The sequence below is a fragment of the Heterodontus francisci genome, chromosome 13 (assembly GCF_036365525.1).
Source record: "Heterodontus francisci isolate sHetFra1 chromosome 13, sHetFra1.hap1, whole genome shotgun sequence".
NCBI lineage: Eukaryota > Metazoa > Chordata > Chondrichthyes > Heterodontiformes > Heterodontidae > Heterodontus > Heterodontus francisci.
In genome coordinates, this window is record NC_090383.1 from 66,692,482 (window position 1) to 66,718,233 (window position 25,752).

At 45.6% G+C, this 25,752-nt stretch overlaps 1 protein-coding gene and 1 long non-coding RNA gene across 3 annotated transcripts in view; one reads left to right on the forward strand and one right to left on the reverse strand.

Moving 5' to 3' along the window:
* LOC137376417 (uncharacterized) overlaps window positions 1–25,752 on the forward strand; it is a 106,364-nt gene that overhangs the window by 80,116 nt on the left and 496 nt on the right. Inside the window, exons 2-3 of the long non-coding RNA XR_010976212.1 lie at window positions 21,954–22,451; window positions 24,053–24,086. This is a non-coding gene — a long non-coding RNA (uncharacterized lncRNA). The remainder of the gene's footprint in view (window positions 1–21,953; window positions 22,452–24,052; window positions 24,087–25,752) is intronic.
* LOC137376414 (uncharacterized protein C2orf73-like) overlaps window positions 1–25,752 on the reverse strand; it is a 128,581-nt gene that overhangs the window by 25,291 nt on the left and 77,538 nt on the right. The gene's annotated exons all lie outside the window — the stretch shown is intronic.

Consider the following 25,752-nt stretch of genomic DNA (forward strand, 5'->3'; position numbering starts at 1 on the left):
AAAAAAGGCAGCTTGTCTCAGTTGATAACAATCCCACCTCTGAGTCAAGAGGTTGTTGGTTCAGCCCTACTGCAGACTTGAGTGATTTAGTGCAATACTAAGGCTGTGCTGAAGGTGCTATTATTCTGACAAAGGGCTGTCTGCCTTTTCTGGTGGTTATAAAAAAAAATCCTATGGCGCTATTTGAAGAAGAGCAGGAAGTTCTCCTGGTGCTCAGGCCAATATTCCTTGCACAACAAACACCACCAAAAAGAGATTAATGCTAATTTGTTGTTTGAGGGATCTTGCTATGTACAAATTGGCATCCATGTTTGCCTGAATGTCCTGAGGACAGAATAAGGTACTATATAACTGCAAGTTCTGTCCTAAATAGAATATACATATACACAATACATCAGCGATTCAAAAGGAAAACAACTTGCTTAACTGAATACTCATGACATGGACAATAACCAATATCCCAATTTCAAAGCATAATCAAGATTTATTGGAGCTTATTTATAGAGTAAACTCTGTTATAAGATGCTGGTTTCATTTTCAATTCAATTTATTAAATTAAAAATGACACTGACATTAATTATATTTAGGCATTATTAAAGGCATACAGCAGACTGCCAGCATGTGACCATATGATCGCATAACAGGAACCTAATAAAATGAAATCTGCTATGAGGCTGCACAGTGGCGCAGTGGTTAGCACCGCAGCCTCACAGCTCCAGCGACCTGGGTTCGGTTCTGGGTACTGCCCGTGCGGAGTTTGCAGGTTTTCCCTGTGACCGTGTGGGTTTCCACCAGATGCTCTGGTTTCCTCCCACAGCCAAAGACTTGCAGGTTAATAGGTAAATTGGCCATTGTAAATTGCCTCCTAGTGTAGGTAGAATTGAGGGAAGGTGGGCATGTGGTAGGGAATAAAATATGGGATTAATGTAGGATTAGTATAAATGGGTGGTTGATGGTCAGCACAGACTCAATGGGCTGAAGGGCCTGTTTCAGTACTGTATCTCTCTATGTCCTCAATATACTTCTCTTATCCCACTGTGATTAAATAAATTGAGTAGATCTCTTAGGCATCTCTTAGTACAATTTGTCTCAGTGTATACCCTCACCATGATTTTGTGCCGGAGCTTTACAGTAAATTCTTTCCTGTGGACCTGTGAAGCACTGTTTGAACAACAAAAAGTCAGGAAGTACATTTGGGGTACTTGACAGTCAATTTTGTTTCAAAGTCAGCATGTGGTATTTCTTCAAGTCATCTGCAGAGATCATTTTCAGCTCAACTAAATAACCATAAACTTCTTTTATCAGTTTATCTATTACAGCCCACCCAGGAATTTCATTTCAGTTTATAATGCATCTATTTACTTATTAAAAGGCATAAGATGAAAATAACACAATTGAGTGGTGAGTAGGCACCCACATTCTGTTATTTTTGCAAAACCAAGTCTTGGTTTTCTGCCAGTCCTGTATGCCATTGGCCTTGATTCTATCAACTTTGCCAGTTACTACCTCAGACTAACTCTAGAGACAACAAAAACTTAGCATACTTTTTGATTGTGCAAAGCTTCCTTTCCCATTGTCTTCAGTCCCTGCTCCAAATTCCATTCTCTCGCTACCATCTCCATCCCTGTCCCTAGTGTTATGAAAGTGATTCTGTTTTTTTGTTTTAAAATATTTTTAAAGGAATTTTTATTTAAGCTGAATAAATGTTGGACCTTTTTTTAAAAAAAGAGAGAGAACCATTAAGAGGACTGAGGGAGCCAGATTGGCGACAATGTTGCTGGTTGTCACATGGCTCAGGTTGGAGATGGAGTGGAAACCCTTGTGATGGCCAGAGAAGTGTCGAGCACTCCTTTGATTGGACAAGCCCAGTAGCAGCAGAGCATCTGGAAGGGCAGAAAACTGACAAGCTTTCTGGTGTGTGTCAGTGTGTATGTATGTTACCTTCTGGAAGCAAATAAAGTCAAGTCTGCTGAAGTGTCAAGGAAGGAGAAAAGACTACAACCCAGCTCACTTTCCAGCAATTCCATAAAAGACCCTGTGAAGTCCACTGTGTTGATTCATCTCGTCTCCTGTCTCTGAGGAGGGCCTGCTAGAGTTGCTTCTTGGCGCAGCCTGAAGAGGACTGTTCTTGGTGGCCTGTCTGCGTGTGCTCGGAGGTTAGACTGTGTGCCAGTTTTGGTGCACCGTGTCTCATCTGCTGTTTTCTTCGGGTGTGGGGGAAGTGATCGGCCCAGGTGTTTTTTGTCTGTAACAGAGCTCTGATCCAAAAATTCCTTTTTATTTTTTTGGTTAACTGGTATACATATATGTGTGTGTGCGTGAGTTTGAGATGCTAAGGTAAAAAAGGGGACTTTAAAATTTAATGTTTGAACTTTAAAAATTTTAATCTGTGTGTTTATGATTTATTTCATTACTTGTTAAGAGTTGTTTTATAATAAACTGATAATTTTGTTGTTGAGTAAAAAAACCTGGTTAGAGTGTTCTATTCTGGGAAAAATAGTGTATATGATAGTAAGTAGGAAAATTTTTAACATGTTGTGACCTGTGGAGAAGTGGGACTGAATTAACAGTGTACTTCTCCCACCTCAGTCGTAACACTAGCAGCTGTCTGAGACTAAACCAGATTGTTCACAACCTCGGTGTCATATTTGACCATGAGCTTAGCTTGCAACCATATATCTGTGCCAAGACCGCCTATTTCCACCTCCATAACATCGCCTAGCTTTGCCCCTGCCTTAACTCATTTGCTGCTGAAATCCTCATTCGTGCCTTTGTTACCTCTAGACTTGATTATTCCAATGCACTCTTGACTGGCCTCCCACATTATGCCCTCCTTAAACTTGATATCATCCAAAACTCTGCTGCCCATGCATTGCCAAGTCCCATTCACCTATTATCCCTGTGCTGTTTTTTTTTAATTCATTCATGGGATGTGGGCATCGATGGCAAGGCCAGTATTTATTGCTCATTGCTAAATGCCTTGAACAGGTGGTGGTGAACCCCATTCTCAAAGCTATAGTCCATATAGTGTAGGTACACCCACAGTACTGTTAGTACTGTTAGGGACTCAGCCAGCTTGGCCAGTAGTGGTGCTACTAAGCCACTTTTGGTGATGCACATTGAAGTCACCCATTCAGAGTACATGCTGTGACTTTGCTATGCTCAGTTCTCCTTCCAAGTGTGTTCAACATGGAAGAGTGCTGATTCGTCAGTTGAGGAAGGCTGAATGGTGGTAATCAGCAGCAGCTTTCCTTGCCCACGGTTGACCTGATGGCATGAGACTTCATAGGGTCTAGAATCAATGTTGAGGACTTCCAAAGCTACATCCTTCCAACTGAATGCCATCATGCCACCACATCTGGTGGGATAGTACATACCAAGGGATGATGATGGAGGAGTCAGGGACTTTGGCTGTAAGGTATGATTCAGTGAGTATGACTATATCAGGCTGTTGCTTGACTAATCTGTGGGATAATTCTCCCAATTTTGGTGCAAGTTCCCAGATGTTAGTGAGGAGGACTTTGTAGGGCAGAGTCTGCCTTTGTCGTTTCCAGTGTCTAGGTCAATGCCGGGTGGTCCATCCAGTTTTATTTTTATTTGACTTTTCTGTAGTAGTTTGATATAACTGAATGGTTTGCTAGGCCACTTCAGAGGGCAGTTAAGAATCAACCACATTGCTATGGGTCTTGAGGCACATGTAGGTCAGACTGAGTAAGGAAGGCAGATTTTGTTTATTTATTTATTGATACAGCACTGAAACAGGCCCTTCGGCCCACCGAGTCTGTGCCGACCATCAACCACCCATTTACACTAATCCTACACGAATTCCATATTCCTACCACATCCCCACCTGTCCCTATATTTTCCTACCACCTACCTATACTAGGGGCAATTTATAATGGCCAATTTACCTATCAACCTGCAAGTCTTTGGCATGTGGGAGGAAACCGGAGCACCCGGAGGAAACCCACGCAGACACAGGGAGAACTTGCAAACTCCACACAGACAGTACCCAGAATTGAACCCGGGTCGCTGGAGCTGTGAGGCTGCGGTGCTAACCACTGCGCCACTGTGCCCGAAGGATATCTGTGAACTAAATGGGCTCACAGTCAAGCAATGTTTTGATTTTAAAATTCTCATCCTTATATTCAAATCCCTCCCTGGCCTCTCCCCTCCCTATCTCTACAATCTCCTCTCACCCCACAACCATCCGAGCTATCTGTGCTCCTCTAATTCTGGCCTTTTGAGCATCCCTGATTTTAATTGCTCCACCATTGGCCTTCAGCTACTTATAGCCATTGTTTTTTTTATTCAGTCATGGGACGTGGGCGTCGCTGGCCAGGCCAACATTTATTGGCCATTCCTAATTGCCCTCGAGAAGGTGGTGGTGAGCTGCCTTCTTGAACTGCTGCAGTCCATGTGGGGTAGGTACACCCACAGTGGTGTTAGAAAGGGAATTCCAGGATTTTGACCCAGCGACAGTGAAGGAACAGTGATATAGTTCCAAGTCAGCATGATGTGTGACTTGGAGGGGAACTTGCAGGTGGTGGTGTTCCCTTGCATTTGCTGCCCTTGTCCTTCTAGTTGGTAGAGGTCGCGGGTTTGGAAGATGCTGTCTAAGGAGCCTTGGTGCATTGCTGAAGTGCATCTTGTAGATGGTACACACTGCTGCCACTGTGCGTCAGTGGTGGAGGGAGTGAATGTTTGTGGATGGGGTGCCAATCAAGTGGGCTGCTTTATCTTGGATGACGTTGAGCTGCTTAAGTGTTGTTGGAACTGCACCCATCCAGGCAAGTGGAGAGTATTCCATCACACTCCTGACTTGTGCCTTGTAGATGGTGGACAGGCTTTGTGGAGTCAGGAGGCGTGTTACCCGCCGCAGGGTTCCTAGCCTCTGACCTGCTGTTGTAGCCACGCTATTAATATGGCTACTCCAGTTCAGTTTCTGGTCAATGGTCACCCCTAGGATGTTGATAGGGGGGGATTCAGCGATTGTAATACGATTGAATGTCAAGGGGAGATATTTAGATTCTCTCTTGTTGGGGATGGTCATTGCCTGGCACTTGTGTGGCGCAAATGTTACTTGTCACTTATTAGCCCAAGCCTGGATATTGTCCAGGTCTTTCTGTATTTCTACACGGACTGCTTCAGTATCTGAGGAGTCCTGAATGGTGCTGAACATTGTGCAATCATCAGCGAACATCCCCACTTCTGACCTTATGATTGAAGGAAGGTCATTGATGAAGCAGCTGAAGATGGTTGGGCCTAAGACACTACCTTGATGAACTCCTGCAGTGATGTCCTGGAGCTCAGATGATTGACCTCCAACAACCACAACCACCTTCCTTTGTGCTAGGTATGACTCCAACCAGCGGAGAGTTTTCCCCCGATTCCCATTGACTTCAGTTTTGCTAGGGCTCCTTGATGCCATACTCGGTCAAGTGCTGCCTTTATGTCAAGGGCAGTCACTCTCATCTCACCTCTTGAGTTCAGCTGTTTTGTCCATGTTTGAACCAAGGCTGTAATGAGGCCAGGAGCTGAATGACCCTGGCGGAACCCAAACTGAGTATCACTGAGCAAATGCCACTTGATAGCACTATCGATGACACCTTCAATCACTTTACAGATAGACTGATGGGGCGGTAATTGGCCGGGTTGTACTTGTCCTACTTTTTGTGTACAGGACATACCTGGGCAATTTTCCACATTGTTGGGTAGATGCCAGTGTTGTAGCTGTACTGGAACAGCTTGGTTAGGGGCACGGAAAGTTCTGGAGCACAGGTCTTCAGTACTATTGCCGGAATATTGTCAGGGCCCATAGTCTTTGCTGTGTCTTCAGTCGTTTCTTGATATCACGCGGAGTGAATCGAATTGGCTGAAGCCTGGCATCAGTGTTGCTGGGGACTTCAGGAGGAGGCCGAGATGGATCATCAACTCAAAAATTCTGCCTGAAGATTGTTGCAAATGCTTCAGCCATATTTTTCGCAATGATGTGCTGAGCTCCCCCATCACTGAGGATGGGGATATTTGTGAAGCCACCTCCTCCAGTTCGTTGTTTAATTGTCCACCACCATTCATGGCTGGATGTGGCAGAACTGCAAAGCTTAGATTTGATCCGTTGGTTATGGGATACTTAGCTCTGTCTGTCGCATGCTGCTTATGCAGTTTGGCATGCAAGTAGTTCTGTGTTGTTGCTTCACCAGGTTGACACCTCATTTTGAGGTATGCCTGCTGCTGGTCCTGGCATGCCCTCCTACACTCTTCATTGAACGAGGGTTGGTCTCCTGACCTGATGGGAACAGTAAAGTGGGGAATATGCCAGGCCATGTCGTTCCAGATGGTGGTTGAGTACAATTCTGCTGCTGCTGATGAACCACAACGCCTCATGGATGCCCAGGTTTGCATTGCTAGATCTGTTTGAAATCTATCCCATTTAGCACGATGATAGTACCACACAAAACGATGGACGATATCCTCAATGTGAAGGCAGGACTTTGTCTCCATGAGGACTGTGCGGTGGTCACTCCTACCAATACTATCATGGGCAGATACATCTGTGACAGGCCGATTGGTGAGGATGAGGTCAAGCATGTTTTTGCCTCTTGTTGGTTCCCTCACCACCTGCCGCATACCCAGTCTAGCAACTATGTCCTTTAGGACTCGGCCAGCTCCGTCAGTAGTGGTGCTACCGAGCCACTCTTGGTGATGGACATTGAAGTCCCCCACCCAGAGTACATTCTATGCTCTTGCCACCCTCAGTGCTTCCTCCAAGTGATGATCAACATGGAGGAGCACAGATTCATCAGCTGAGGGAGGGTAGTCAGTGGTAATCAGCAGGAGGTTTCCTTGCCTGTGTTTGACCTGATACTATGAGACATCATGGGGTCCGGAGTCGATGTTGAGGACTCCCAGGGCAACTCCCTCCCGACTGTATACCACTGTGCCACCACCTCTGCTGGGTCTGTCCTGCCCATGGGACTGGACATACCCGGGGATGGTGATGGCAGTGTCTGGGACATTGTCTGTAAGGTATGATTCCGTGAATATGACTATGTCAGGCTGTTGCTTGACTAGTCTGTAGGCCAGCTCTCCCAACTTAGGCACAAGCCCCCAGATGTTAGTAAGGAGGACTTTGCAGGGTCAATGGGGCTGGATTTGCCGTTGTCGTTTCAGGTGCCTCGGTCAATGTCGGGTGGCCTGTCATTCTGTTTTATTGACTTTGTAGCAGATACTAAGTAGAGGTACTAAATGAGTACTTTGCATCAGTATTCACCAAGGAGAAAGACTTGGTGGACGATGAGCCTAGGGAAGGGAGTGTAGATAGTCTCAGTCATCTCATTATCAAAAAGGAGGAGGTGTTGGGTGTCTTGCAAAGCATTAAGGTAGATAAGTCCCCAAGGCCTGATGGGATCTACATCAGAATACTGAGGGAGGCAAGGGAAGAAATTGCTGGGGCCTTGACAGAAATCTTTGCATCCTCATTGGCTACAGGTGAGGTCCCAGAGGACTGGAGAATAGCCAATGTTGTTCCTTTGTTTAAGAAGGGTAGCAAGGATAATCCAGGAAATTATAGGCCGGTGAGCCTTACATCAGTGGTAGGGAAATTATTAGAGAGGATTCTTAGGGACAGGATTTACTCCCATTTGGAAACAAATGGACTTATTAGCGAGAGGCAGCATGGTTTTGTAAAGGGGAGGTCGTGTCTCACTAATTTGATTGAGTTTTTTGAGGAAGTGACGAAGATGATTGATGAATGAAGGGCAGTGGATGTTATCTATATGGACTTCAGTAAAGCCTTTGACAAGGTCCCTCATGGCAGACTGATACAAAAGGTGAAGTCACATGGGATCAGAGGGGAGCTGGCAAGATGGATACAGAACTGGCTCGGTCATAGAAGACAGAGGGTAGCAGTGGAAGGGTGCTTTTCTGAATGGAGGGATGTGACTCGTGGTGTTCCGCAGGGATCAGTGCTGGGACCTTTGCTGTTTGTAGTGTATATAAATGATTTGGAGGAAAATGTAACTGGTCCGATTAGTATGTTTGCGGACGACACAAAGGTTGGTGGAGTTGCGGACAGTGATGAAGATTGTCAGAGGATACAGCAGGATATAGATCGGTTGGAGACTTGGGCGGAGAAATGGCAGATGGAGTTTAATCCGGACAAATGTGAGGAGGGTCTAATGCAGGTGGAAAGTATACAGTAAATGGCAGAACCCTTAGAAGTATTGACAGGCAGAGAGATCTGGGCGTACAGATCCACAGGTCACTGAAAGTTGCAACGCAGGTGGATAAGGTAATCAAGAAGGCATACGGCATGCTTGCCTTCATCGGTCGGGGCATAGAGTATAAAAATTGGCAAGTCATGCTGCAGCTGTACAGAACTTTAGTTAGGCCACACTTAGAATATTCTGGTCGCCACACTACCAGAAGGACGTGGAGGCTTTGCAGAGGGTACAGAGGAGGTTTACCAGGATGTTGCATGGTCTGGAGGGCATTAGCTATGAGGAGAGGTTGGATAAACTCGGATTGTTTTCACTGGAACGACGGAGGTGGAGGGGCGACATGATAGAGGTTTACAAAGTTATAAGCGGCATGGACAGAGTGGATAGTCAGAAGCTTTTTCCCAGGGTGGAAGAGTCAGTTACTAGGGGACATAGGTTTAAGGTGAGAGGGGAAAAGTTTAGAGGGGATGTGCGAGGCAAGTTCTTTACACAGAGGGTGGTGAGTGCCTGGAACTTGTTGCCGGGGGAGGTGGTGGAAGCAGGTACTATAGAGACGTTTAAGAGGCATCTTGACAAATACATGAATAGGATGGGAATAGAGGGATACGGACTCCGGAAGTGCAGAAGGTTTTAGTTTAGGCAGGCATCAAGACCTTGGCTTGGAGGGCCAAATGGCCTGTTCCTGTGCTGTACTGTTCTTTGTTCTTTGTACAACTGAGTGGCAAGCTAGGCCATTTCAGAGGGCATTTAAGAGTCAACTACATTGCTATGAGTCTGGAGTCACAAGTAGGCCAGACCAGATAAGGACAGCAGATTTCCTTCCCTCAAGGACATTCGTGAACCAGCTGGGTTTTTACAACAATCGGCAATGGTTTCATGGCCATCATTAGACTAGCATTTTAATTCCAGACTTATTAATTTAATTCAAATTCCACCTTCTGCTGTGGTGGGATTCAAACCTATGTCCCCAGAGAAATACCCTGGGTCTCTGGGTTACTAGTCTAGTGACAATACCACTATGCCACCGCCTCCCCCTAAGCACTAGCATCCCCTCCCTAAACCTCTCTGACTCTCTCCCTCTTTCTACCTTTAAGTCACTCCTTAAAACCAACCTCTTTGACCAAGCTTTTGGCCAATTGCCCTAATATCACATTATCTGGCTCGGTGTCCAATTTTGCTTTATAATGCTCCTATGAAGCACCTTGGGACATTTTATTACATTAAAGGTGCAATATAAATATACGTTGCTATTGCTGAACTATTCCATTACGAATCTTTCTTCTACCATCTCTGCACCTCTCTCCCAACTGCTGCCAAACAGTAATCCACGACATTATCATCTCAAGGTTGACTTTTCACATGCTTTTCTCCACAAACTACAACTGCCAAAATCCACATCCTCAATAGCACAATAACCTTCACTCTCATCACCATGTCCTTATACTGTCCATAGGCTCTGCTCTCAGTGTTCCAGTAGATTGACTTCATCATCCTCATTTTCACTTTTAAATCCTTTCACAGCCTTATCCCATCCTCAATGATTTCCACATGTTGTATGTCTCTGGCACTCACTCTCTGCTTCTCCGTTAACACCAGTTCACTTCCTGTTTCTTGCTCCTTCTGCTCTATCATTGCTGGCTATTCTTTCAAACATTATGCCCTTGCCCTCTACACTTCCTTCCCAAAACCCTACCCTTTGCCAACTCTGGCTCCAGTTTTGGCTGGATCTTTGGGCCTTCCCACAAATAATTTTTTTCAGTTTTTCTATCTTCCTCTTGTCAGCATCCACTGTTTTCACCTCCTGGTAAAGTGCTTTGAAATGTTTTTCTATAACTTCTTTTTTTTCTTTCTTTCTTTTGGGCCTCCTTATCTCGAGAGACAATGGATACGCGTCTGGAGGTGGTCAGTGGTTTGTGAAGCAGCGCCTGGAGTGGCTATAAAGGCCAATTCTGGAGTGACAGGCTCTTCCACAGGTGCTGCAGAGAAATTTGTTTGTTGGGGCTGTTGCACAGTTGGCTCTCCCCTTGCGCCTCTGTCTTTTTTCCTGCCAACTACTAAGTCTCTTCGACTCGCCACAATTTAGCCCTGTCTTTATGGCTGCCCGCCAGCTCTGGCGAATGCTGGCAACTGACTCCCACGACTTGTGATCAATGTCACACGATTTCATGTCACGTTTGCAGACGTCTTTATAACGGAGACATGGACGGCCGGTGGGTCTGATACCAGTGGCGAGCTCGCTGTACAATGTGTCTTTGGGGATCCTGCCATCTTCCATGCGGCTCACATGGCCAAGCCATCTCAAGCGCCGCTGACTCAGTAGTGTGTATAAGCTGGGGGTGTTGGCCGCTTCAAGGACTTCTGTGTTGGAGATATAGTCCTGCCACCTGATGCCAAGTATTCTCCGAAGGCAGCGAAGATGGAATGAATTGAGACGTCGCTCTTGGCTGGCATACGTTGTCCAGGCCTCGCTGCCGTAGAGCAAGGTACTGAGGACACAGGCCTGATACACTCGGACTTTTGTGTTCCGTGTCAGTGCGCCATTTTCCCACACTCTCTTGGCCAGTCTGGACATAGCAGTGGAAGCCTTACCCATGCGCTTGTTGATTTCTGCATCTAGAGACAGGTTACTGGTGATAGTTGAGCCTAGGTAGGTGAACTCTTGAACCACTTCCAGAGCGTGGTCGCCAATATTGATGGATGGAGCATTTCTGACATCCTGCCCCATGATGTTCGTTTTCTTGAGGCTGATGGTTAGGCCAAATTCATTGCAGGCAGACGCAAACCTGTCGATGAGACTCTGCAGGCATTCTTCAGTGTGAGATGTTAAAGCATCATCGTCAGCAAAGAGGAGTTCTCTGATGAGGACTTTCCGTACTTTGGACTTAGCTCTTAGACGGGCAAGGTTGAACAACCTGCCCCCTGATCTTGTGTGGAGGAAAATTCCTTCTTCAGAGGATTTGAACGCATGTGAAAGCAGCAGGGAGAAGAAAATCCCAAAAAGTGTGGGTGCGAGAACACAGCCCTGTTTCACACCACTCAGGATAGGAAAGGGCTCTGATGAGGAGCCACCATGTTGAATTGTGCCTTTCATATTGTCATGGAATGAGGTGATGATACTTAGTAGCTTTGGTGGACATCCGATCTTTTCTAGTAGTCCGAAGAGACCACGTCTGCTGACGAGGTCAAAGGCTTTGGTGAGATCAATGAAAGCAATGTAGAGGGGCATCTGTTGTTCACGGCATTTCTCCTGTATCTGACGAAGGGAGAACAGCATGTCAATAGTCGATCTCTCTGCACGAAAGCCACACTGTGCCTCAGGGTAGACGCGCTCGGCCAGCTTCTGGAGCCTGTTCAGAGCGACTCGAGCAAAGACTTTCCCCACTATGCTGAGCAGGGAGATTCCACGGTAGTTGTTGCAGTCACCGCGGTCACCTTTGTTTTTATAGAGGGTGATGATGTTGGCATCGCGCATGTCCTGGGGTACTGCTCCCTCGTCCCAGCACAGGCATAGCAGTTCATGTAGTGCTGAGAGTATAGCAGGCTTGGCACTCTTGATTATTTCAGGGGTAATGCTGTCCTTCCCAGGGGCTTTTCCGCTGGCTAGGGAATCAATGGCATCACTGAGTTCCGATTTGGTTGGCTGTATGTCCAGCTCATCCATGACTGGTAGAGGCTGGGCTGCATTGAGGGCAGTCTCAGTGACAGCATTCTCCCTGGAGTACAGTTCTAGGTAGTGCTCAACCCAGCGGTCCATCTGTTTGCGTTGGTCAGTGATTATGTCCCCCGATTTAGATTTGAGGGGGGTGATCTTCTTGATGGTTGGCCCAAGAGCTCTCTTCATGCCATCATACATTCCTCTGATGTTTCCGGTGTCTGAGGCCAGCTGAATATGACTGCATAGGTGTTGCCAGTAGTCGTTTGCGCAACGCCTAGCTGTTCTTTGTGCAGTACTTCTGGCTGCTTTAAGTGCTGCGGATGTTAAATCGCTGGGGGCTTTCTTGTAGTTCAAAAGTGCAATGCGCTTAGCGGCTATGACAGGTTCCAGCTCTTCATTATGAGATTGAAACCAGTCTGCATTTCTCTTCGCACTTTTGCCGTAGGTGGTCAAAGCTGACTCATAGATGGCGTCTCTGATGTGGGCCCACTTGGTCTCAGCATCCCCTGTGGGAGTGTTTTGAAGGGCTGTTACAAGTGAATTTAGAAATTTTTGTAACAGCTGTGGGTGAGAAATTCTGCTCGTGTTGATGCGCGGGTGGCCCTTCTGCTTGGAATGATGCAACTTCTTTGGTCTGAGTCTAACCTTGCTGCACACCAGGGAGTGGTCGGTGTCGCAGTCCGCACTGTGGAAGCTGCGTGTGATTTGAACACTGTTTAAGGCGGCTCGCCTTGTGACAATGAGGTCTAGCTGGTGCCAACGACGTGATCTTGGGTGCCTCCATGAAACCTGGTGACAGGGTTTAGTGTGAAAGAACGAGTTGGTGATGCAGAGGTTATGATAGGTACACAACTCAAGCAGTCTCTGCCCGTTCTCATTCATCCTTCCAACGCCATAGCGCCCAAGGCAGGAGGGCCATGAGTCATGGTCGGCCCCAACCCTGGCATTAAAGTCCCCCAGCAGGAATAGGTGTTCGGTGTTGGGGATGCTGCTAATGATGTTATGGAGTTGTTCATAGAACTGGTCTTTAGCTTCAGGTGCGGAGCAGAGTGTTGGAGCATAGATGCTGAGTAGGTGTACTGGACCAGAGGTGGTGAGCAGTCGAATGGACAGTATGCGTTCCGAGCCATTTGAGGGAGGCTCTATCATGCTGAGCAAGGAGTTTCTGATGGCGAAGCCCACTCCATGCTGTCTTGGTTCTTCAGGATCCCTGCCCTGCCAGAAGAAGGTGTAGTCTTGCTCTGCTAGAGAGCCACTCGCGGGGAGGCGAGTCTCCTGAAGTGCTGCAATGTCCACATTGAATCTACTGAGCTCGTTGTTAATGATGGCGGTCTTCCGAGAATCGTTGATTTGTGTAAGGTCTTCCGACAGGCCAGGACACATAGTTCTGACGTTCCAGCTTGCAAAGCGAAGGGCTGGTACCTTCTTTCCTTTTTTCATGTTGTTTGGTGCGGTGTATCAGTCCACCTTTCGGGCAATGACCCTGAGCTCCAAGCACCCATTGAAGCAGGCAGACTGTGGCGGGACAGAACCTTATTGACCGGGGGCTGCCCGGTTTGAGGCGGGCGGTAGCTGTCCAGTGAGGTGCAATGACCTCTCCCACCGACAAAGGCAACCCGTGGCGCCCAGTTTCTACGCCAATTTATCTGGACTTATAACCCGTAACTGCTGCCTTCCGTGTTGTTTTAGTCGCTGTGAGGCAACTATGGAGTGACCTCTCCATGGCGCATGCCTGGGCAAATTTATGGAGGTTGAGAGTTGCCCAGTCGTCAAAACCCCCCTCTCGGCCTTTCTGGTGGGGTCCAAAGGAGTGCAGGACACGACGTTTGGCACCAGTATGGCTGCAGGAACTGCCGGAAACATGCCAAAGGTGACACATGACCGCCTACGGGGTTCCGCTCCAGATTTTCTGTTAGGGTTTACTCCCTTAGCCTTGGTCTCTCCCGAGACGCCCACAAGGCAGTGGGGATGTTGGGGCCCCTACACAGGTGTAGGATGGTGCCGGTGGGAGGAGGGGATGCAAGGGGGAGGGGTAGAGGGAGGGGGTGGGGGGGGGTGCAGGGGAAGGGGGTGCGGGGTGAAGATGGTGCGAGGGGGGGGGCGGGCTGGGACGGGGTTGTGAGGGGGTGAGCTGAGAGGGTGGAGCAGGGAAGGGGACGGGGGTGGGGGGGGGGGTGGAAGGGGGGTAAAGGGGGGGGGGAGGGGGGGTGGAATCTGGTGCAGGTAATAAGCCATTTCCTCAGTGCCCACCATCGACGTCCGGAAAGCTCATCCACGTCCTTCGGGAGGTGAAGCATCATTTGGCAGACTTAGAGGTGATTACATTTGCTAAGGGTTTTTTTTTTGCAGTGGTTTAAATAAAGGCATGCAGCATTGCCGACAGTGCGCTGCAGATGCTCTCCGAGCCATCTCCCGCGGGCGCTTTGAAGTTGCGGCCGGGGGGGCCATTCGTGGATGTTTTGGGTGTTCGGGGCACCTTTTCACAGGACTTCTCTCGGGTCCCGCAGCTCCTTCTTCACCTCAATGGACTTACCGCATGCCGTGGCTGCAGACACTCTGGACTTTTCTTTAACTGAGTACTACTATATAAAAGTAAATTGTTATCTGTCATCTTAACAATCAATTTAAATTTCAAAAGAGGTGCCACATTTTTATGAGGATTAGCTGCAGAGCTATTTAGTGACTATAGAGTAGGAATTGTACATATACTAGAATGAAAGAATCATATAAACTACAGGCTTATGTTTGTGCTAGGTCTACAATTGAAGTTATCTACTCCAATTCTATTTTCTTGTCCTTTCCCTAGATCCTGTTCTAGAACACACCCTGCTATTCTTGAATGGCCAACACCTTCTGATTCAATTAATTGTCCAACATCTGTTCCAGTAAACAGCCTGCCAGTGCTTGTATTTGTATAAGGTCCCTTGGGTCCTTAATATCCCCCTTTAGACAGCAGAATAAATAGAATGCTTAGGGCCTGGCTGCCTGGACACATTGATTTCCTGGCAGGCTGTGTACTGGAATAGATGTTGGAGAATTAGAAGATGTTGGCCATTCACGAGCAGCTGGACGTGTTTTAGAAGAGGATCTAGGCAAGAATAAGAAAATAGAATTAGATTAGATAACTTCAATTGTAGACCTACTGCAAACATATGATTCTTTCATTCTAGAAGTACATGTACAGTTCCTACTCTATAGCCACTAAATAGCCCTGCAGCTAATCCTCATAATAATGTAGCACCACTTTTGAAATTTAAATTGATTCTTAAGATGACAGACAACAATTTACTTCTGTATAGTACTCCCCAGTTACAGAAAAACATCTCAAAGTACTTTACAAGGAGGTGAAAACAGTGGATGCTGATAACAGGAAGTTTAGGAAAACGGAAAAAATTGCACACTTTACTAAAGGAATGTCAGTTTTCAACTTGCAATAAAACCTCTGAGGAGTATAATGACTATTTACCATACGTCTTGGCTGAAAGGGTTTTATAATTATAAATTTCAATAAATTCACTATAATTTTAAGATTGGGACAACAACAGCGGGAAATTCATACTATGAGGACAAGGCTGCAGTTACGTCTAAGAACAGAGCTGCCAATTGACTTCACCATGGATACAAGGCAGTCTTTAGTGTTGGTAACTGTGCTGAATTAAACAAAGAGGGCTGTCATGATAATTCTATAACAAGTGAAATGCCAAAGACCAAATAAAACTGATAAGGTTTCTGTTGAAGCAGCTTTAAATACACTCAAGTTGTTTGCTTTAAATGGTTATGTTAAAGAATAGAATCATTTGTTCTGTTCCTCTCTTGAAGGCATTGACACCTGCTGGGAATTCGATCCACAAGCCCTCCGGCACTTTGTTCAAAAGGATATTCTCCATGAGTCATAGAGTCATTATGGCACAGCAGGAAACCATTCGGCTCATTGAGTCCATACTGGCTCTCTGAAGAGCAATCCAGTCAGTCCATTCCCCTGCTCAATCCCCACAGACCAGTAAGTTTATTTCCCTCAGGTGCCCATCCAATTTCCTTTTGAAATCATTAAACAGCTCAGCTTCCACCACCTTTGAAGGCAGCGGGTTCCAGGTCCTTACCACTTGCTGTGTAAAAATGTTCTTCCTCATACTACCCCTGCAGCTTTTGCCCAAAACCTTAAATCTGTGTTCCCTAGTGCTTGTACCATCAGCTAATGGGAACAGCTTTTCTTTGTCTACCTTATCTGAACCTTTCATAATCTTGTACACCTCGATCAAATCTCCCCTCAATGTCCTTTGCTCCAAGGAGAACAACCCCAACTTTTCCAACCTAACCTTGTAGCTAAAATCCCTCATCCCTGGAACCATTCTGGTAAATCTCTTCTGCACCCTCTCTAACACACTCATATCCTTCCTAAAATGTAGTGACCAGAACTGGATGCAATACTCTGGTTATGGTCTAACCAGAGATTTATAAAGTTTCAGCATAACCTCTCTGCTTTTGTACTCAATACTTCTATTTAGAAGCCCAAGATCCCATATGCTTTGCTAATTACTCTCTCAATATGTCCTGCCACCTTCAAGGATCTGTGCACATGGACTGCCAGGTCCCTTTGTCCCTGCACACTCTTTAGAACTGTGCCATTAAATCTATATTGCCTTTTATATCCCTTCTGCCAAAATGCATCACCTCATACTTCTCTGTATTAAATTTCATCTGCCACTTGTCTGCCCATTCTGCTAGCCTATCTATCTTCTGTTGCAGTTGATTTGTATCATCCTCACTGTTTGCCATTCCGTTTGGTATCATTGGCAAATTTTGAAATTTTACTCTATTTCAAAATCCAAGTCTTTAGATATATCAAGAAAAGCAGTGGTCCTAGCACTATCTACCATCCTCCAGTCTGAAAAACAACCATTTACCACAACACGCTGTTTTCTGTCCTTGAGGCAATTCCATGAGCCTCAATTTTTGTGGTACTTTGTCAAACATTTTCTTAAAATCCATATAGACAACGTCCATTGCATTCCCTTCTTCAACCTTCTCTCTTTTTGTCTTTTTCAAAAGTCTGTCTGGAGCTTTTGAAAAGAGTCAAAGGTCAAATAGCTTCCATATTCCATGAAAAAGAACCAATACATTAGAAAAATGACACATCATAACTTAGCATAGCAGGTTTTTCAAAGAAATACTGTAAAAATACATGTTTGTTCCTGCCACTATTTGCTTATTGAATTACTTTTCAATAAATTTTGTCTGGCAGTTGAAACCTAAAACAAGGTCTAGTGGAATGTTATTCTACTGCCTTACGAATGCAAGGAGCGTTCCATGGAGACATGGGATAGAAGCATTAGCTGAAATAATCTCAGCAGGGTTTTCTGTTTCTTGGGACACTGGACTTCTGGGCACACTATAGCTTTTACATAGATGGATAGGAAAGGCAAAATACTTGTGGGATGTAGGGAGCTAGAACTGAAACAATAACGCCAAAAATACCAATAGTAAATAAAACTCAAAACATAACAGACATTTAGGGTTATTAATTCTTCAAGATTGTTCTGGAATCTCCAGGAATGGAAGGTTAATCTCCTGGGCACTGCTCCGAGCAACCTGGTAAAAATGCGGCGGTATAGCGGAAGTAGAGTCAATTGCTTGTATTAGCTAGACAGGTGAAGGTCACAATGGCCCATCATTCTTAAGTCTCTGTGTCTCTTCAATCAATCATCGGCCATCCTACTGCCCAGAAGTCGGCTTCTCCTTGCTTCAATCTCCTCTCGGAGGGGCTTGCATGTGTTCATTAGAGAGGTTGCAGACATTCCTCCAGGTTGCCTTAGTTCTCTGCACTGGGGTGGTCATCTCTCCATGAAAAGATAAATGAAAATGCTGTTGAGAGACTGAAAACCCAGTGAGTATAGAGTTTTTGTTTAAATAAAATAGAGAAGCAGTATGTGACACTAACTTACTATTTTCAAGCTTGTTGCTGAAAAATGGCATACAATCAACACTTTATAGGGTGCACCCTGGACTGCTGGAGGATGAAAGAGTCATGACAGCTGCTACGAAAGTGAGCGCACCATGCAGGAAGCTCTTGTTGTGGTCATGGAGCAGCTAAACATATAGAGAGTGGAAGCCCTTCCTGTCGATGAATCTCACTGGCCAGTCACTGGCTGCCTTGATGGCCACATGGGTGCAGTTGATGACGCCCTGCACCTGGGGGAATCCAGTGATGGAGGTGAAACCCACTGCCCTTTGTATCTGCGAGGCCCCATCTGCCTGGAATTGAATATACTGTCCAGCTCTCACAAAAAAGTTATCAGTGACCTGTGAGATGCAGTGATGTGCAGCTGTTTATGTGACATCAGCAAGGCCCGCAGCTGATCCGTGGAATGAACCAGTGGCAAAGAAGCTCCAGGCCACAGTGACTTTGATAGCTTCTGGCAGCGCACGGTGAGCAGTGTTACAGGGTGTGAGGTGTTCTGCCATGAGAGCACAAATCTCTGTGACCATCTGCCTGGAGAGTCACAGTCTCCTGCGGCACTGGTTCTCCAACATCTGAAGGTTGCTCCATCTTCGACAGTAGATCCTATGCTGTCAGTAGAGCCTCCAGTGCCTTCCTGCCCCTCGTTCCTTTCTGCTGTCCTCCTCATGTCCAGGGCTCTGTTTCTCCTGCAAAGAATGTTGCTCTTCATTGCTACTAGACCCAAAATCTGAAAGTTGTGCTCCCATTACCAGCTGTTGCCTTTCTCCCGCTCAGCTTTACTCCCATTAAGATCTGGAAGCCTCAACCCCTTATGCCCTCATGATGCCAGGAGGGTACTGACCACCTCCAACTTCCATGCGTTTACTAACTACTCTCCCCACAACCTGTGCACACCAATGGCGCCTGTGTGCCAATGGCTGAGTGCCCCTCTCAGCTGTTCTCCTTTTTATGGGCTCACTTAATTTCAGGGGGTGGCCATGACTGACTCGCCACTGTGTTGCTGCCTCCATGCACTTGATCTGCCAACATCAACCCATGCGCCCCACCAAAATCCCAAACTGGCCCAATGAGCTCTTTAATTGGCCTTACAGCCGCATTGTGCAGGTTTCTGGGTTGGCCTTCCTCCATCCTGATGAAAGATGCAGCTGGTGCCGCTATTTTAATGCCCACCCACTCTGTTCCTGTTCCCAGCGGGACCTAGAAATCCTGCCCAAAGTTATTGTATCTTAAAACAAAGTTATCATTTTTAATTTCAAAGAACCTAGAAACAATTAAAAATAATTACATTACAGGATTACCTCCTACGGTCAACTGAAAAGTGAGAAACAATTTGGGACTTGGGGAAGGGGTAATGCAACAATCACCTTCCCCAAAAGATCCTCTGTTTTCAATAATAATCACATATTCAGAAAATGAACAAAGATTACTTTTGTACAGCAGAGTTCAAATATGAATCGCTGGCAATTATTTGTGAGCCATGGCAGTTGAGTAGCTAAGGTTGGTCAAGAAATATACATTTTTTTTTCATATTGATGCCTCCTGTTTTGGCAAATCTCATACTTATTGGTGTTGACAATGTAATTTTATGTAAATCAATAGGTCAATAAACCATACCTAAAAAAAAAGACAGACATTTATACAATGCCTTTCATGACCTCAGGACGTACCAAAGTGTTTTACAGCCAATGAAATACTTTTGAACTGTAGTCACTGGTGTAATGTAGGAAGTGCATTAGTACACCAGGGAGAACTCTCCTGCTCATCGAAGTAGTGCCATGGATCTTTTATGTCTACTTGAGAGGGCAGACGGGACATTGGTTTAACATTTCATCTGAAATCTGCATTTAACTGCAGTACATTAGGATGCGGCAAACAACACCCTTGAGAGAGGCTGGTTGTTAATTTAAATATGTTAATCACTCAATTGCAGTGATATTTACATGGCATTTGCAATTTAACTTGTGGGTCACAGGTTTCCTGGTCTTCCTGGAACTTGGCACTGAAAGCAAGGCGAGAACACAATGGCAATTGAGAGAGCTGAAGACATGACAGGGAAATATGCCAATGAGTACTGAAACCTCACAGCTGCTTTCTTGCCTGCTTGTATGAAAGGCCTTGTTCACAGTACGTGGGCTGCAAGGTTACTGTGGCAATTTTGGAGGTTTGTACAACTGATCTCCCCTTTGAAGCTCTGATTTATCAAATCAGCTTGCCATCAGATGAGGACCAAGATGATCAGCAGTGTCAGGCGCAGCAACAGCCTGCTCCTCACAGACCTGGAGAGAGGGAATGAGCAGAGAGGTGCAGCTTGCTGGAGGCCATACTCGCAACACAAGGTATACAAGCAGAGGATAAGCTTCTTTGACATGGTAGAACACCAATGTTTCAGAAGGCTCAGGCCCTCCTGCCATTTTCAGCCTGCCAGAACAAGGCCTGCTGCCAAGTGAACTTGGTGAGCAGGCTTAGCCAGTAGCTGTCAAATTCACCACTGCCCTCAACTTCAAAGTCATCATTGCCCTCAACTTCTTTGCCTCTGGATCCTTCCAGGGCTCTGCTGGAAACATTTTCAGGATCTCGCAGTTGTCAGTCCACAAATGCAACAGACAGGTGGCTGGTTGCTTGTTTGCTAGGGCAGGCAATTATGCCAACTTTTCTACCAACTTTGCCAGTCAGATTTTCGGGTTTGCGGCTCTGGCTGGCTTCCCATAGGCGCAGGACGTCATCGACTGCATGTATGTGGCAATTAAGGCAACTACGGATCACTCAGGAGTATTCACCAATTCCATCAATGTGAAGCAGGTGTGTAACCATAAAAAGATGTTTATGCGGGTTTGTGTAAGATTCTTGGGTAGCTGCCATGATGCTTTTGTCCTGCAGCAGTTCACCCTCCCTGATCTTTGCACCTTGAAGCAGACTTACCGGCTGGCTGCTTGGGGACAAGGATATCCACTTAAAACATGGCTGATGACACCCATGAGGAACCCAACCAATGAGGCCTAGCAGTGATACAATGAAAGTCATATGATAATCAGATGTGTCACTAAGCAAGCCATTGGCATGCTGAAGATGTGTTTTAGGTGCCTAGACAGATCTGGAGGTAGCCTTCAGTACACACCAGCCAGGCTGTCCAGAATGGTTGCAGTGTGCTGCACCCTACACAACATTGCACAGCAGAGTGGTTTGGACCTGCAGAAGGAATAGGATGCAGAGCATGGAGCCTCTCCAGATGGTTCCAAGAAGGAGGTGGAATGTAACATGGTCAAAGCACCAGCAGTGGTGCACATTGCTGCCCGCAATGCCCTCATTATTGCAATGTCCACCAGGCCACCTAACTGACAACCACATACAAAAACTATTTTCCCCCACACTTCCCATAACACAAAGCAGTCCTGCAAACAACCAAGCATCCCTTTCACAACCCACCTTGACTTGCAATTCATCACAAGGGGAAAGGGCACTTGCCAGGCAGCAACCAAATACGGACAACACACGGAAATGGTGAAAACAAACAATAATATTGTTGTGGCTCAAAAATAATCAGAAACTTACCTATTTAACATTGTGTAACACATCCATCTGCATTTCTTTGTGCAACTACAAATCTTTACTCTTACTGTTCCTAGCACTTCTACAGAGTGCAACCCCTGTAGCTTTAGCAGAGGTAGAGGCAGGTGGCTCAGATCCCTGCCTCTGAACAATGACATACTCTTGGCTGACATCCTTTGGGTTTTGGAGCCTGCAAGGGCCCTGTCAAAGACTGCTCCACTTGCACCTGTGCAGAAGACTTGGCCATTGGGACACAAGGCAGCATGTAGAGTACTGACTGAGGTTGGTTGGGGGGGTGGGCAGTGAGAAGGGCAACAAGTGAGATGTGGAAGTGCTTTGAGCCAAGTCCTTTCTTATCTTTCCCTCCCTATTGCCATCATCCCTCTCATGGCCCACCCACACTTCCCTGCTCACAATGAACTAAAGAACAATTTGCTGCAGATCAGTGGGCCAATGAACAACCAAGCTTAGGGTATCATGAATCCTATTTACGGTGGCATTTATAGTGTGCAAGCCAAAGGTGAGGACCTGCATGCACTCATTTGATTGCTATGTTTGATTCTCCATGCAGGTTGCTACTCTTTCCATGGGTAAGGACATCATCATAACGGTCTGCAACATCATACCTTTCATGCTTGAGACAGACTCCTCCAATCTCTCTGCAAGCATGCACAGTGCATGGAACACCTGTCTGTGCATTGCACGTTCTTTGCTGCTGTTCCAGAAGTATCCCCTTCATCGACTGCCCTTGAGGTTCAGCATCAGCGTCCAGCTGAGCAGAGTTCAGAGTGTTCTGTGGCTTCCGTTGGAGACTCTTTACTGCTGCCCCTGTCTCCACCATCTTCTCTTGCTCACTTGTGAGAGTCACCAGGTGAAAACCCAACTGTTTTCCTTACCAGTACCACAGATGTTTATCTAAGCTGATGCATGGTCTGCATGAGTCCTGTGATCTTGCACCCTCAGAATAAGTGCCCTGCTCTGTGGAGTCGTCATCGTTCTTCTGCACCAGCTCCTGCAGGACGCTTGAAGGAGCAGTGGAGGATTAAAGAAATGAATTAGAACTGCCAAGGTATTAATGTTTTAAGTGATCATTATGTACATGATTATATTTCACTCACTGCTGACATCAAGTCAACATGAGTAAGTGTTGTATGCCATGTGGCTGTCTGTTATTTAATTCCGTCACTAAGTAGTTGCAAGCACTTCATTTTGGAGGGTCGAGAAGGCTGAGATCCTGCTGATGTCTAGGGCGTCGTCCTCCTCTGTCAGTTACAAGATGACTGAACAGTTGTCTGCTTCTTCATGTTCTATGCTCTCTTTTCCTGCAAGGAGGGAAAGAAGAGACCTATGAATCAGAGTAATGGCATGTATTGGGTGAATGGAGAGCTTTAGTTGAGGGTGACTATAAGGGAGAGGCATGACCTTGCATTAAGGTGAGGGTGCGTGTCAGTTAGGATGTGAGAAAGTGCATAGACAGAGAGGGATGGGTGTATCTGCAAGGTAAGTTGATGTGAAGAGTGATTTAGTTTAGAGATACAGCACTGAAACAGGGCCTTCGGCCCACCGAGTCTGTGCCGACCATCAACCACCTATTTATACTAATCCTACACTAATTCCATATTCCTACCACATCCCCACCTGTCCCTATATTTCCCTACCACCTACCTATACTAGGGGAAATTTATAATAGCCAATTAACCTATCACCCTGCAAGTCTTTGGCATGTGGGAGGAAACCGGAGCACCCGGAGGAAACCCACGCAGACACAGGGAGAACTTGCAAACTCCACACAGGCAGTACCCAGAATTGAACCCGGGTTGCTGGAGCTGTGAGACTGCGATGCTAACCACTGCGCCACTGTGCCGCCCTGATGTGCTTCAGCAGGTTTGAGAAGGCAGAGTTAGGGGGTTAGTGTGATACACACATCAGGAGGTACTTGAATGTACGACTGTACTCACTTTTCCTGCCCTGGTTAGGTCATTAAACCGCTTTTGGCATTTAATTCATCAATGTGGCACCACAATCCTGCTGATAACGTCATTGGCAACCTTTTGGTTTCACTGGCAGGCTTCTTTCTCCCGTCAGTAGGGAATAGTATCTTCCTGCAGACCCTTACAGCCCCCAGCATCACATCCAGGCAGGCTTCACTAAAACAATGATCTGCCTTTGAACATGTACACTCCATTCTGTCAATTTGTTGTGTTCTGCTCCCAACTCCAGGATCCATTAAATTTCAGAGTTGGAGTGTCCCTTTGAATATCAAAGTTGAAATCAACTCACGCGGATCGACATCATGCCTGCTCAAGCTAATTGGTTTGAAATCCTGGAAGTAAATTGGTAAGGTAGTGGCTGGATTAAAAAGCTGCACTTATTTTTGGGTTTCCCACATACTACAGGACGTTCCCCCCAATCCCAGTGTGTTGGGAACTCCAAATCCAGCCCCTTGTTTCATACACCTATAACAAAAATAGTTTGTTATTTGTAAACATGCTAAAATTTATTGCAAATTCTGGAAATTGGGAATAAAATCTGGAAATGCACAGCATTTTGATCAGAATCTAAAAGAGACAAAAAAACTTAAGTATCGGGGTGATCCTGAAACTCACCCTTACCAGAATTCTGCTCTACTGAAGGGTCACATTCTAAACATAAATTTATTATGTCTTTCAGATTCTTCCTTGATGGATTCCTTTAGCTTTTACTGGTATGTGAAGGAAGCTGTGATTACCTTGGCTTATAATAACTCTGATTTACCTCTTTCAGAATATCCAGTGATAGATTGGCATTACATAAAAAAGATCTATTTTGTGATGAGAGTCTAATTTTAAATAACTGAATGACCAGAGCCGAAAGAACATAAGAAATAAAAACAGAGGTGGACCATTCAGCCCCTCAAGCTGTTGTGCCATCCATTAAGATCATGGCTGAACCTCTACATCAACTCCACTTTCCCACCCTACCCATTTCCCTTGATTTGCTTAGTGCCCAAAAAACTGAGATAGTAGATGCATTGGTTTTAATTTTCTGAAATTCCCTAGATTCTGGAAAGGTCCCATCAGATTGGAAAATAGTGAATGTGACTCCTCTATTTAAGAAAGGAGGGAAACAGAAAGCAGGAAACTACAGGCCAGTTAGCTTAACATCTGTCATAGGGAAACTGCTGGAATCTATTATTAAGGAGGTTATAGTGGGACACTTAGAAAATCTCAATGTAATCAGGCATAGTCAACATGGTTTTATGAAAGGGAAATCATGTTTGACTAATTTATTGGATTTCTTTGAGGAAGTAACAAACAACGTGGATAAAGGGGAACCTGTAGATGTGCTATACTTAGATTTCCAGAAGGCATTTGACAAGGTGCCACATCAAAGATTACTAAACAAAATAAGAGTTCATGGCATTGGGAGTAACATATTAGCAATGGATAGAGGATTGGTTAGCTAACAGGCAGAGAGTAGGCATAAATGGGTCATTTTTGGGTTGGCAAGCTGTGACGAGTAGAGTGCCACAGGGATCAGTGTTGGGAACTCAACTATTTACAATTTATATCAGTGAATTGGATGAAGGGATCGAAGGTATGATTGATAAATTTGCTGATGACACAAAGATAGGTAGGAAAGTAAGTTGTGAAGAAGACATAAGGAGTCTGCAAAGAGATATAGATAGTTCAAATCAGTTGGCAAAAATTTGGCAAATGTGGGAAAATGTGAACTTGTCCACTTTGACAGGAAGAATAGTAAAGCACCGTATTATTTAAATGGAGAGGAATTGCAGAACGCTGATCTATAGAGGGATCTGGATATTCTGGTACATGAATCACAAAAGGTTGGTATGCAGATACAGCAAGTGATTAGGAAGGCAAATGGAATATTGTTTATTGCAAGGGGAATGGAATATAAAAGTAGGGTGTTTTACTACAGTTGTATAGGGTATTGGTGAGGCCACAGCTGGAGTACTGTGTACAGTTTCGGTCTCCTTATTTAAGAAAGGATATAAATGCCTTAGAAGCAGTTCAGAGAAGGTTCACTTGATTAATACTTGGGATAGGTGGGGTGGTTATCTTGCGAAGAAAAGTTGGACAGGTTGGGTCTGAATCCAATGGAATTTAGAAGAATGAGAGGTGATCTTATTGAAACATATAAAATCCTGAGGGGACTTGACAGGGTGGATGCTGAAAGGATGTTTCCCCTTGTGGGAAAGACTAGAACTCGGGGACACAGTTTAAAAATCAGGAGCCTCCCATTTAAGACAGAGATGAGGAGCAATTTTTTCTCTCAGAGGGTTGTGAGTCTTTGGAACACTCTTCCCCAGAGAGTGGTGGAGGCAGGGTCATTGAATATTTTTAAGGCAGAGGTAAAAAAATTCTTGA